The sequence below is a fragment of the Cupressus sempervirens genome, chromosome 9, assembly GCF_028749045.1.
Source record: "Cupressus sempervirens isolate cs-2001-9-10 chromosome 9, ASM2874904v1, whole genome shotgun sequence".
NCBI classification, from domain to species: Eukaryota; Viridiplantae; Streptophyta; class Pinopsida; order Cupressales; family Cupressaceae; genus Cupressus; species Cupressus sempervirens.
Window position 1 is genome coordinate 706,412,410 of NC_143126.1, and position 15,317 is coordinate 706,427,726.

Genomic DNA, 15,317 nt, shown 5'->3' on the forward strand with positions numbered 1-15,317 from the left:
ATCAAAAGCCCAAGCTAAGACTTGTGCAGATTCAACATCCCTCAATGGAAAGGCTCTGGCACCCCAAACATTTTATTATCTTAAGATTACTACAACCCAATATTTTATTTAATTATCACTTAATTAAAGCTTCCTTCGCCAACCCTCAGAGCACAATGATCACCAGGTTGCGAGGTAGAAGCCCCCTCCATATGCTACCCTACCCTACCCATACTCATCCAATGATGAGTGCCTGAAGGCATGCAAATTCCCAACCCATCCCAAATGATCACAACTTTCGACAAGTTCACGGAAGAGTGGGCCTCGCAGGTCACCCGATAGATGTACTTGTATGTGGTGCACCACCATCATGAAGATCAACACAAGGAATTGATGAGAAACACAAATAGAAAGACAATCAACCGAAAATAAAATCGGGATGACGGATGCTACACGCATCCCAATGCAACAAAAGATGCAAAAGTGTTCTGACTGGTATCCAAACAGATCATCCAGGTCCACAAACCATATTGTGTCGAGAAAACTTGAGAAAATAGGGTGGCACGCAAAATGAGGTAAAAACCCCAAATTTTGGAAAAATTCCAAAATTAAAACCCATTTGGCCTTTGGGTTCAAAGACCCCAAAAATTTGAAAATAATTGAAAATAGGCATCGTATGCAAAAATGCCAGCATAACGGCCCAAAAACCCAAACCCCCATTTCAAAAAATAGGTAAAATGTTCATACTCGACCAACTGGGCAGAGCTAGCAACCAGAAACGGAGGGGAACACTAGTTCTTAGCCTCCTAAGATAATGCTACAAGAAACGGAAGCTGAAACGGAGTGAAAAAAATAAAACGAAAAGACCCTACTTGAAGGAAAAGGAGGCAGAAACTGAAACCCGCACAATAAAATAAACCACTCACCAAAATAGCTGAAACTGATGGCAAAGCGAGAACTCCTCGGGTTGAATCCAACGAGACCAACCTCGCAGAGATCCCACACTCACAGCTCCCACAACAAACAAAACAATAATCCTTCAAAAGAGGATTTCCAAATTTTCTCTCCAAATCCAATTTCCAAAATGTGAGAAGTGAATAATGAATTCACTTTTCCAATACTTATTCACTTTTTGAGTGAATAGTCAATTCTGAAAAATAGCTAGCTGGAGTAGCTAAACTCTGAATCGACCCAAACGAAAATAGGTTATTATCTGTAATGGAAATTTACCTAAGGCAAAGCTACCCAAAATTAAATCCAAAAAGATTTAAAACCCAAAAACCCAAAATTACAGAAAATCACTTAACACTTTCGTGATGAATGCGAACTTCTAAATGCACAGACATGCTCACTGGTCTAATCACATAATGCAAATGAGTTCAAATTTACTAATCACCAAAAGGTTTTAATATAAAACAACTAAATAAGGATATGTCAACCATATAGGAGCGACATTGGCAAAATATGAATAGCTAGATCACTAACTCCATAGGCCTCTGCCAGGGATGTAATTCCTACACACTAGAACACATGATCAAGTGCAATTGCATATAACATAATAGCCGAAGCAATTAAAGCATTAATTAACTAATTAATCTATTGATATCACTCATGTGCGCATTAATCATAAAAGATGAGAATGAAGTAAATAACCAAAGTATAAGATCCATCACATCACAAAAACCACAGATGTGAACAATACATCACATAACTAGATAATCAAATATCATAGATCTACTGTCATCTCAAAATAGCATCAACATGCAAATATGATAAACTGAACAACATAGCAACAAAGCATCTAAGATACAGAAATCAAAGTATAACATTCGACCCTCAAGTCATCTCAAGGTACAAATATCAAAAGAGTATCAAGTATCTCTCGAATCAAAATAGACAAGGTACAGATTGCAAACACGAGAGGCACTACAATGATTTTGTAGAGCATGTGCCTATTGTAATGGAACTGGTATCATAGGTATGAATTGACTAGGCATCATGGGTACTCAGATAGGGTATGTTAGCATTGTTGTGATAGCAAGATCTAGAATCATTAGTCCTCCTCTATTAGGATTAGCTTGCTTAGTGAAGGTAATTACCTCTATGAAGACTTTATCCAATGTGATAATATTTTCTATAGGAAGTCTTCTCAAAAAAATAGTAGTAAGATGATCCATAGCATTCAGATAAATCTAAATAGTTTCTTCAACTGGCATAGTGTATGGCATCTCTAGCTTGCAATATGCCATATGAAAGTGATGGTTGAAGTAAGAAACTATCTTAGGTAGGTCCCTTTTGATTGATATGAATTGTTAATGTATCACAATTGGGTTGATGAAAGTTTTGAATTGTTCCAAGAACAATTTTTTGAAAGTATCCCAATCTCCAATACATACAGGTGGAAAATTAACATACCAATTAAAGGCAATTTCCCCCAAAGAATAGGGGAATAAATGAAGAACCACATCCTTGTTAGAAACCTACTTTTGGTTGCAAATTTCTTTGAATACCTTGATATAATATTTGATAGTTCATGTCTCCCCATAGATGAATCTTGGGAAAAACTTCTCAAGATTTTTGGGAAGGTCATGGAGTGCACCTCTCAAGTTTATAGGTGAGTCTACAATGTTTCTAAAGAAAGCCATCAAAAGGTTTGGTGGAACTAATGGTGGTTGCTAAGGTGGAATTATTGGAATATGTGGTGGCTAGAGTGGAGGTGGAGTTGAAGAAGATGATGAAAGTTTGAATGACAATGGTTGAATTCAGGGTCTCCCTTTATCACTACATGGTTTGCGAAAGTGGGTAAGCTCAAGAAACTAATGGGCAATGGGTGAAGACCTTAATGCTCATTGAAATGGGGATTCTAGATTAGAACCCTCCAATTTGCATTAATTCTAGAAAAAGTGCACCTTTGGAAAAGTACACTTTCTTGTAAAGTGAAACAAATCATTTAATTTTTTGCACCTACGTACCTATGCACCTACACATCTATACACCTGTGCACCTAAATTTCTTGAAAACTCAAGAAATTTTTTGAACTTGTGGAAAGTCAAAATTTTTGCAAAAGTGTAGAACTTTGAAACTTTAGCAAAATTTCCAATTTTTTGAAGAATCAAAAGTGTGGCCCTCCCTGTAGTACCACTTCTATTGAGTTATCATTTTGCATGATGCTTAATGGTAGGAATTCTTTCAAATTCCTCTCTTGAAAAGTCAATCTTGTGAACCAACTCTAAGGTTTTGTGTGATCTTGTGACCTACTAGAATCCACTTAGTTCAAGATAAATGTGAATGTTCATGATGAGGCCTTTGCCAATTTGTTTTGATCTCAGATGAGATGAAGAATTTGCATTCTAATTCAAAATAAAATAGGCAAAAAGAAACAATGTTTTGTATTTTTATGTTTTTTTTGTGAATGCAATCTAATAATGCAACGAGTATGAAGTCTTATTCTAACAAGAGGGGCATAAAGAAAATAATGACAAATATAAATCAAATAACATGAAATTGAAATCCTAATGGACATAAGCTATAGAAAACAACATGTCTGCAATTAAGCTTTCAAAGAAATCGGTAGGTAACCAATGAAAGTAGGAGAAATGCTTCCTCAATTCCACTGATGCAATTGTTGGTGAGAAACTTAGTAATCATATGATATTTCACTCTTCTCAAACCACAAGGCCACAAAAAGTGCACTCATATGAGACAAAGAGTTATGGAGGCACAATTTGATGATTTCTTCTTGAGCTAGATATGTTTGTGAAATTCGTCAAAATCGTAGCAAACACTAGAATTAATGAATCACACAACCAAAAAGAAAGGAATAAACTTTTGGCTCAATCATAGTTCTATGAACATAAATTCACTAAAATATGACACACTTAGGCAAGAATGACTACACTCCAAATGCGAACACCAAAAGCATAATTTTATTGCAAAATAATAGCAGCCCCAATTACATATCACAATGGAGTATTTATAAGAAATCATCTCCTCAATTTGTGTTGAGAGTGAGATATATCTTGATGCAGTAAAAGCATAATAAGACAAACTAATTATATACAAACTAACAATCTAATTGGTGCTAAGCAGGACTCCATCCATTTTTATTCATTAATTACATGCATGAGCCTTTACATGTTTAAAACAAAGAATTTATAAGAGGAGAAAGAATGAGAAAGCTTTCAGTCAGAGTGGAAGTGTCTGGAAGTGCTAAAAATGGAAGTTGATCCTTCATTAGGTGTCTATCAGAGTTAAACTATCAGTAGAAATTTTTTCTGATGCATAGAAAGTTCTATTTATGGAACTGGCAATTAGTTGCTAGTGAAACTTTTGGAAATGTGCACTTGCAGACCTGTGGATTTGCGGACTTGTGCACCTATAGACCTATGTACCTCAATAGGGCCCAAAATCTCAAAATTTTACTAAGTGTCAAAATTTAAATTATGGCTTTTGAGTTTTGTTCCCCTTCATCCCAGAGCTATGTCTAGATGTTTGCCCTTGAGTTTCTCTATAATCTCAGTAATCTTTGCTGCATCTTGTAATTCTAGATCTTCATATTTATCTTTGACCTTTTGTCTATAATTATCCACCTCAATTCGAGTCTTAGAAAAATCCTTGAGTTTGGTATCCAATTCTAATAAGGCTTCTTTTGTTCTGAAAGCTTGCCAAATGTCCTCATCATTGGAAGCTTCCTCAAAAAACTTATTAAAACTCTCCACTACTACTTCTATAGGCAATAACTTCTCCTATTCCTCATCTTCAAAAATCTCTAAGCATGCATTGCTATAATGCCTCTCTGCTTCCAAAATTCACTCTTACGCTTAGTCCTTAAGCTAGTGGATCTCCGCGTGTAATGTTTCCATTACTTTATTACTGTCTGAAATCTTCTCTATCTAATCATCAATCAAATCTAAATCCTCTACTACATACACATCTACCAAAATACTGTACCTTTGTCCCTTTATTATTTGCAAAACTCTTAAGTCCTTACTCTAGGCCCTTCATCTAGTATACTGAAATCCTGCTTCAAAATCGCCACCATTTTATTCACATTCTCTTGTGTAGCATGCAGTAACTTCAGGTTCCCCTGGATGATCAAAATCCCCTTTTCTTCAAAACTTTCTTGCCACTATTGACAGGCTTTCAAAAATGGGTCTAAATGCATAACTCCCCCTTCTCTAAGTATAGTGGTTAAGGTCTCCTCAGGATGCTTGGGATCTAGAGGACCAACAACTTTTGCTAGATATCTTCTTAGGATTTCATTTTGCCTTCAAAGTGTTCAGAGTTTGACCTCTTCTTGTTCAATGTTCCTAAAAACTTGTTTGATCCCCATGGTTAGCATGAATCTAGATGTATGTCGTGTGTGCTTCCCAAGCATGACCTCTTTGATTTGATAATCTTGCAGACTGAGGCTTTCTATATCTATATCATCAGAAGGGATGGCCACTTGAGCAAAAAAATTCTAATCCTAGGTATTGTTGACAAATTCCAATGGTCTTGCTTCATGTGATGGAGACTCAGGTTTATTCAGGATCTTAGCCAACTCAAAAATATCCTCCTCATTAGCACGAAACTATGGTTTCGTGTTCCTTATTATTTCTTTTCTTAGCCATCTTGGAACCCATTCAGCTAAAGAGCTACCTATCAAGGATGAAGAATTATGTTTGGCTACCTCCTTTCCCTTATCACTCCTCCTCAGAGTTCTTTCTCTTTGACAAGACTCTTCTTCTGTAGCCTTTATTTCTGTAGACCTTGTAGTTTGCACCTTAGTGTCTTGGGAGGCTAGTTGGGAATATTCTACCATTTGTCCCTCCTTCAACACTTCATCATTCATCATTTTCTATGGCTCCTCCTCTTGTGAAGGTTCCTTCTAAACCTATTCTTCTTCAAAATTTGGAGACAAAGGAGTAACTAAGCCTTGATCTACCATTGTGACTTGTGCTGGAAATGGGGGAGTAAGATCGAGACCTTGTGACTCTGGTGGCATCTGTGTCTAGTCTTCTTGTTGGGGTTCACCATTAGGGGTATCCCTAATCTTATCCTCTTTCTTTTCCCCTCTCCTTTCCTCTTTGGAGGGTGATAGTATCCAACTGGGTGGTCAAATTGTTATACTATTTCTAGCCTGGTGGGAGACTGGGCCACAAAGGTAGGAATTGTAACTTTCTTTCCTCTACCTTTCTCTAGGCAGTCTTGTGCATGAAATATCATGGTATTAGATGTTGGATCAAGTTGAAAGGGTTTCTTGATCCAATCCTTTGTCATCCTAATGACATGCCTTGCCTGATGATTTATATCATCACTCTCCTATCTATCAACCTTGACATTCATTATGGGTCTTTCTCCAATTTTTTCCAAGTTGAACAGAGGTTCCAATAGCTCTTTGGAATCTTGTTTTAGTATCTCCTCCAGAATCTAAACCTTTAGAGCCTTTTTAGCCAGATACAAATTCATCCTACAATAGTCCCTGATACAAACATCATAGTCATTTGTTGCATTCATCCAGTGCTCTTCAATGGCCTCTTCATGGTGGAATTCTCTACCTGCTAGACCCTCCACTTTCCCAATATTATTGAATCATGGCCTAGGATAATTGTACTCCTCAAGTGGATATTGCTCCCACTCCCATTTGAAAGACAAAATATCCTATTTCCACTTCACCTGATATGGTCCTATGACTAGGGGCCATGTCCAACATGGTCTTCATTGTTTTCTTACCCTATCATATGTAGACTTAATCTTCCATGCAATCTTCAATAACACTAGTCTATCACACAGATATCTAGGGAGCTTTTTAGGGTTGATAGTGGCACCAACTACCCATAGATACATGAATGTTTTGAACTAGATGTAATAGGCCTTGAGAGCTATTATCTGTGCAATGGCATCATCGAATAACCTTTTCACATAATCTCCCTCAATAAATCGGATGATAGAAACAATGAATGCATCATTCATGATCTTGTATTCTTTGCTCTATCCCAAGAGCTTCTTCCTCACCAATTAAGGGTAGACAATGTATGGTTAGGCACTTGGATCTTTCATGTTGCCCCTCTTGTACAATCTAGGATAATTTTTTTCCCTTGCTGCTAGTAGATACACCATGTATGAGGTCATATAGAATTTCTTCTTGTCCTTGACTACTCCCAATTGTTCACATTAGTTTTCACTCAATGTGGTGGCCCAGTCAAGTGGCATTCTTTGTGTCTTTATTTTTTTAATGAAATTCACCATGAAAATACTTAGGTGCCCAGCTATCGGTAGACCCATGACCCTACTCAGAAGAATAATAGAGTATCTAATATCTTCCTTCATGTACCCCCTTTTCACATCCACTTTTCCTATCACCTTGCCTAGAGGAGTCTTCTCAATGAGATAGGATAATTGAATGATATCCATTGCCTCTTCCAGGTGCTCCCTATACCACCTTTTAGCTACCTCATAAGAGAGTTTGATGAATTGATCCACCATAGGGAGATGGAAGACCCTCTCAATGTTTTTAGGTTAGAGGTCAAGAACAACTTCTCCAATTACACTCTTAACCACCCTTTCCTCAGGAATGAAATGTTGGGCAAGTGTCATTATGAACTTAGATGATTGTATTGATGTTGGGTAAGAAGTTGGGCTCACCAACCTTGATTGAATCAAAGAAGATACCAAGGTTGATCACTTTATGGGTTTTTTGCATATTCTTAGAAATTCCCCCAAGTCAGTCTATCCTAAATTAGTGTCCTTTATTTTTGCATAGTCATCCTGAAACCTTGATTTGGATAGGACACCTTGGAACTTGAAAACTATTGCCTTGGGTGTCATTTTCTCACTAGATGAAGATGCCATTATATCTACATGATAAAAGGGAGATGCCCATTAGTTTAGAATTAAAACTACGATATTATGACAAGATAACATTTAGTAGAACTGAAAAAATTAAATGTGCAAAAACACCTATCCTTTTTTTCTTTTTAAAATGATTTTTTTTTTAAAACCATAAGGCATGCACCAAATCGGATGCACAAGTGCACACCTCATTTTGGTGTTCTTGGAATATGTTTTAAGGGTGCCCACTTGCACACCAGATCAAGTGCACAAATGTGCACAACATTTTCAATGTGTATGATAGTTTTCGCATTAAGGGGTATCCGTATGAGTTTCGGAGGCTTTGGTTTTTTAGTTGGGGGTTTTATAAATATATATAGGGTTGTGGTAGTGCACCAAGATAGGTGTGATACCATGTACCCCTTTTTTTTTTGCATATGTATAGAGTTTTGCAAAATGGGGGTTTGGAGTTGTTAAGGTTAGGGGTGTGCACCTAGTCAGGTGCACAACTATGCACCTCTTTTTTTTTTTTTTTTTGTGTTTGTCACTTTTTACTATGTGCAAAGGAGTGGGTTTTGAGGGTGCACAGGAGGGGTTTTTTGTGCACCTTAGTTGGTGTGGAAGGGACAAACATGGAGGTGTGTGACATTACGAATGCAAAGCTCTGAAGCTATGTGTGTGCGGAGTTTGGGAGCTTTAGATGCATGGAGAAAATAAAGCAGGGGGTCACCATTCCTTCTAGGGAATGGGTTAAATGTTGTAAAACCACAACACAACTATCTAACAAGAGACATGAAGCATCATTAAGTTGGTCATATATAGTGAGTTATAGAGATGTAGAGGTAACCATGATGAAGATAGAGTGGAAGAGGAAGAGAGTGTCTTTATAAAGATTAATTATTTATTGTTAAACTTGAGAAGATTCCAATTCAAGACCTTTTGAATGAGAGGCATATAGTTTGTATTATTATAGGTTTCTATCTTATCAAGGATGATTTTTAAAATAATAAATGTGTTGAAGAAATTTTTAAATGAAAAATATTAGTGATAGATAATTTTAAAGTATAATAATATTTATAGTATTTGTAATATTATTATTTTTTATTAGTAAATGATTGAAGCCTAGATTAATTATTATTATTTGGTGGAATTAATTATTAGTATATGTTAGGTGAAGGTAGATTCGAACCCAAGACCTCTTGTATGAGAGGCTCGCAAGTTACCATTGCATTGTAGGCTTTTCCCTTATAGTATTTGTAATATTATGATAATTAATTAAAATAGAAAATTTTTTTACTAACATCAATAAAAAACTATTTAATTATAGGTGAGAGTCTACAACACAACTACAAATTGTGAGTCTCTTATGTGAAAGGCCTTAGGTATGATCTAACCCAAACCCTTCAAATAATAAAATAAGAAATTGACACAACATAGAAGTTTCAAAATGCCAAAATTCTTCATTAAAATTTGCCAACTCTACTTTGCTTCTAAAATGAAAGAAAACAACTACTTATTACAAATTTGAAAATTACCATATTTGGCAGATATTTGGAAAAGATAGACTTTTCCATTTTTGGTAATTTTTAAAACCCATCCTATGAATCCCAACTAATCAATGAAATCAAAATTATGATTTTAGATTTATCACAAAAATAACTTTCTAAAAAATTGGAAAAAAAAAACACAAAAAGCCAATTTCGATGGCCAAGATTGTTGGATACAATTGATTAATTGTGTGTTGTCTCTGATGTTACACAAATGTCATAATAATTACCAGTTAGTATATGCTAAGCTCACTCAAGCAATGAAGACAGTTCTCAGTGTTCCTATGTTTGCCTAGTTCTGAAGGCAGTGTCTACCAAGTTCACTTGGGTGTCGAAGGAAATGTTGTAGAAAGCGAGTGTTAACCAAGCTCACTCGGGTAATGAAGGAAAGTTGGATGGAACCAGTGCTAACCAAGCTCACTCAATTGCTAAAGGATTTTCATAAGTTTGTAGTGTTAACCCAACTTCTATTGGTTAACAAAGAAAATCATTTTCGAGTTAGTTTCTACTGAGTTGGGTCGGCTAATGAAGGATTTTCTTATTTTGGCATATTAAGCTTAATTGATTTATCTTATTGGTTCTAGCCAACTAAGGTGATGAATATTAATTATTCTAAGTTTTATTTGAGCTGACTTGGCAAAGTGGAAGATATAAGCATAAGGTCAAGTTGTGATTTCAAGTATATGTGAATGTATGGAATAAAATTGAAGATTTGATAATAAGTAGAGGAAGTGAAGGATAAGAAGAATATCCTTGTGGAGCAAAAAAGATATATTTGATCAAGAAAGATGAAGTACAAGCCAGAATAGAGATCTGTAATTAGAAAATCAGTTGCGTTCAAATTAGATTATCTCATTTTTACTCTCTAACCATTGTAGTAGTGATCAAAATCTATTAACAAAGTTAGCTTAATAGCTAGTTGTAAATCCTCTAGCAAGGTGGCCGTTCTATTGAATTGTCTCAAGACCTCTAACAAGGCCACTCCTAACAAGGTGATTAAATCCTCTAATAGGGTCACACCTAACAATGTCTTTTGTAAACTTTAATAGGGTTGGCTCCTAGTAGAGCTTACTTTAGAAGAGTGAAAACACTAACTAGTTACAATTGGTGGTTTTTCCAAATTGGGTTTCCATGTTAAATCTTGGTGTCAAATGTGTTAATGTTAGTTACTTTTATGTGCTTGCAACTAAGTTAAAGTAATGGTAATCACAGTTAATAACTAAAGATTTACATGTTAATGTTTACTAAGCAATCTTAGTATTTACCAAGTTGCAGCATTTCTTTGTTTGTCGAGCATCAACAACATTTAGTTTTCAGAGTTTACTTTTGTACTAACATCTAGGGAATCTAGGATTTATTTTAGTAGTAATTGATTCATCCCTCCCCTCTCAGTTACTCCTCTTATATTTCCAACAATTGGTATTAGAGCTCTTGGTGCTTTCAAAGAAAGTTTCAAGGACCTAAGCTAAAGATTAGAATGTCTTACAAAAGAGAGATTCCCAAGCTAAACAAAGATAATTTTGCAGCATGGAAAGGATTGTTGAAATTACATTTGGCTACTATCAATGATTTAGGTTGAAAATATCTTGATGCTGAATACAAGACTCCCATTGGAACGTTGTCTGTTGAAGATATTGTTGAAAAGAAGAACCATATCATCATGATGGTTGATATTGCTTCTGCTCTCAATTATGCTGAATTTGATGAAGTGAAAGATTTTAAAACAACTCATGAAATGTGGACCAAACTGAAAGATAGCTATGGAGGAGATCACAATGTAAGAAGAGCTAAGGTTGAAAGTCTTAGAGGTCATTTTGATTAGATGAGAATAAGAGAATATGAGAACATTGCAAAATATGTGGAAAGAATCAAAGAAAGTGTGAGTGCTATCAAGGCATTTGGAGGAGAAATTGAAGAGAAAATAGTTGTAAGAAAGGTACTTAGAACTCTTCTTCCTATTTATGCAATTAGAGTGTCTACTATTCAAGACATGAGATGTGATCCAAATTGTAAAATGTCTTTGGATGCTCTAGTTGGAAGATTGATAGCTTTTGAGTTAGATAATTTTGATAACTATGTTCCTAGTTCAAAAGTTATTGAGTCTAAATTTGAAGCTAAACTCTCACTCAAGAAAAATGATAAGAAATCAAAGTCCAGTCAATCAAGAAGTGAAGAAGAAGAATCAGAAGAAATTTTAGATAGTGATCTTGAAGTTGTTGAAGCCCTACTTGCAAGAAAGTATTCTAAAGGTAGAGGAAACTACAAAGGTAAAGTTCCTCTAATCTACTTTTCTTATAAAGAAGTTGGTTACATTCTTGCAAGGTGTCCAAACAAAGAAAACAAAGATGAAAAGAAACGTAATAAGAATAAAGGCAAGAAGGATTTCAAGAACTACAAGAACTACAAGGACAAAGGTGTTGGAATGTTCAAATAGGAATAATGCTTTTGAGAGGGGGTGGGGGGGTGAATCAGAAGTATTGAACTTTAACCATTAAAACTTTTTAACTGAAAGTAGATTGCATGCATATAAACATATCAAACAACCATGATAAACAAACATGTACTACCACATAACACTTGAGATTTTGGTAACCCAGAAACCCTCCAGGAATAAGAAGGTAAAACTAGGGTGGGGATGATACCCACAAAATTACTATAGCAATAATGTTTGACCACTTCTGATGGTCTACCCTATTAAAGGCCTGCCCTATTAAAGGCTTTACACTATGTCAATAGTGACCTGGTTAAAGGATTTACAAACACCTTACATGAAGTGTTACCCTATTAAAGGATTTAATCACCTATTTAAAGGATCTACAAAATAGTTGTTAAGCTAACCTATCAACATAGGGTTTCCTTTCTAATACAATAGGTAGAGAGTATTAGGCATAATAAACCTGATAGCTTACAATCCTTTGATTGTTGAATACAGGCACTTGTTCTGCTTACTCTAATCTTGATCCTTCAAGATCTGATACTTGTTTGTATCCCTTGCTTTGTTCTAATCAACTAAATATTTCACTACTGCTCTCTTCCTCTAAGTCTTTATACTTCTTTTTTTTACTCCGAACTCCAATGTAATTTCCCCTTACACTCTTTTATCCTCACTTCTTCAATGAGATTTCATCTTCCTTATAAAGACATTCGAAGACTTAGGGTTAGATACAGATCTATGATCCATATTGAATCTATGTTTCCTGCTTATTCCTTGCACTTTTATTATTGGTTGCATGCCTTCTCCATTTTTCTTATTATTTGTATGTAGATTGCATAGGAAATAGAAAAGATTTGATCTTATCACTTAAATCCTTCGAGATTCGTCATATGTTTGCCATAAAAATGGTTTACATATGAATTAGTGAAGTTAAAAACTCATATGTGAATTCTGTGTTACTCAGCACTTACTGATTCCTGATGCTTAGCACATATAACAAACTGGCTTACTCGACTCTTATTGCATTTCTATTTTGCTCAGCATCGTCTTTGACTCGGCACTCAAATATCACTTGGTTCCTATATCATGCTCGGCACCTGAAGTCACTTGGTACTTTATCTTCACTTCGCACTTGAAGGCTTCTCAGCACCTGAAGATCACTTGGCACCTGTTGGATTTCTTGACTCAGCTCGTGTTGTGGCTCGGCATACGTAGTGTTCTCGGCTCCAATGTAGAGAGTGGATAAGTGTGTTGGCACTCAAATGTCAAAACTATTCTAATACTAACAATCTGCCCCTTTGACATGAGTGAAAAAAGCAATTAACTAAGCATTATTTATTTGACCTTATGAGTACATTCACTAATCTACTTGATATATATAGAGGTTAAAGAAAACTTGATCAAAATTTTGTAACTTACAATATATATACCTCAAAACTATTGTAACTCCCCCTGAGTTGATTGTGCCATTATCTGTGCTATCTTGGTAACCAAAATTTTGTTCTGTATATCATGCTCCCCTTTTATCTTGTCTCCACCATTCATCTTATAACATTTCTCCCCCTTTCTAACACTTATGTCAAAGGGTTTTAAGGGTTAAGACCATATTTCACCAAAAATGTGCTATTTACTCTCATAATGATCCTGAGAGCTACATCCCAATTATGCAAAGCAATTTTCAATGACTTGTGCTATATGGTAGTCTCTAAAGCAAGGTGAACAAGTCCTTCTAAAGTAGAAAGATTAGGATCTTTCTTGAGAACAATTTCAGCATAGACCTGTTCTTTATGGAGTACTTCCAAATGTGGGGTAATGGAGGATTGTAGCTGTATCAGTTTTGCCTTGATGGTGGCCTCTTCTACTATTAACACAGCTACTTCTTTCTGAGTGTGAAGTGTTTGATTGAAGTGCTTCTCATTTTGAGTTGGACCTTGGGGTAATTGCATGCTTGAAGTCTTCATATTCCTTTCTAGGCTCATTATTCTTTGGCTTGTCTCCTGTGTGAAGTATGAAAAGTCACGTAGCTTTGTGTACAATGAGAATATATTCTCAAGTACCTTTTTCACTTTGTCAAGAATTTTTGCCAATTCAACTTGGGAAAGTGCAATTTCACTAGATATTTTCTCATTTATTTTCCCTTGAAATTTCCTTTCAGACCATTCCGTAAGTTTTACATTTGTTTCTTGGTCTTCATTTGTCACTTGGTCAACAAATCTAATAATTGCTCCATTATATGCTTTGACTCATCTGGTGACTGCAAACTAAAGGCATCCATAAAGATGTCCTTAATCTCATGCAATGTTTGCTTTTGTTTATACTCCTTCCTGAGTATCTCCTACCTCTTTCTTCTATTCAATGCTTATTATTTTTGAGTCATAACTTGATATGACTATCTCCTCATCTAATTTAGGGTCTCCATAGTGAAGTACCCTTGCAACTTTTGTAGTACTTGATCCTGGTGCTGATATCTGTAGTGGCATTGCATCATTACTTGGCTATTGTGAAGGAGTTCCTAAGGTAGGCAAATTTATCAATGTTTGTATTGCCTCCTACTCTTTAGCGGTTTCTTCTAATTTCTCCTCCTGCTGTCTACTACCTTGATCAATTATAGAAATTTTAGGAAGTGCACCTTATGTTTGTGTTGTAGGATCAGATGTAATAGTCTGTCCTATTTGTTCTGTTTCTTTATCTCATGCTGCACTTGGCTTCTGTACTGTGGTATCAACTATTCCTGATGAAATAATTGTTTGCATTTGAAGTTGACCACTAGTAGCTCTAGAGATGATGGAAGGTGGTTCTTGTGGATTCATCTTATCTCTAATTGTGTTTTCTACTAATTTTTGTAATTCATCCACATTGACCAATACTGGATCTGTACATAATTTTTCTTGTTGTGTGGATTGGTCAAGGATTCTTTTGAGATCCTGTACAGTTAATGGATTGATGTTCTAAGTAGAAGTGTTAGGAACATCCTGTATAGTTTTAGTTTCTGTAGGTGTGATGGGTACATGAGGAGGGCTAGAAGGTGGCAATTGTGTGTCTTACACACTCTAGTCTTGTTGCTACTCCTACTCAGCTGTTGTCATTTCATCTTGCTTTTGTGTCTCCTCCTCCTCTATTTCTTTCTCCTCTCCATCTTTCTTTTCTTCTTCTTATGTCTTTTCTTGTTCTTTCTTTTCTTCTTCTCCTTTCTCTGTGTTCTTTACTTCTTCCTCCTCTTTTTCACTAGGTTCTTCATGTTCTATGTTTTGTCCCTCAAGAGGATCTTCTTCACCATCCTTGATAGTAGTCAAGCCATATATCAATTTCCATTTTTTTTTTGACTTACTAACAACATTTACAATCTTGTTTTGTAAAATATCAAAGGCACTATGCTTTGGTGTGAAATTGCCACTATATTTCTTATTAGCCTTTGTTATTTGACCTCTTGTTAGGTCAGGCATCACCTGAGCTAAGGTAGATTCTATTATCTCCTTTTCAATTTTCAAACAATGATGCCATTTATTTTCAATTATCTCATATAATTCTCTAGGCATGGTATTGTC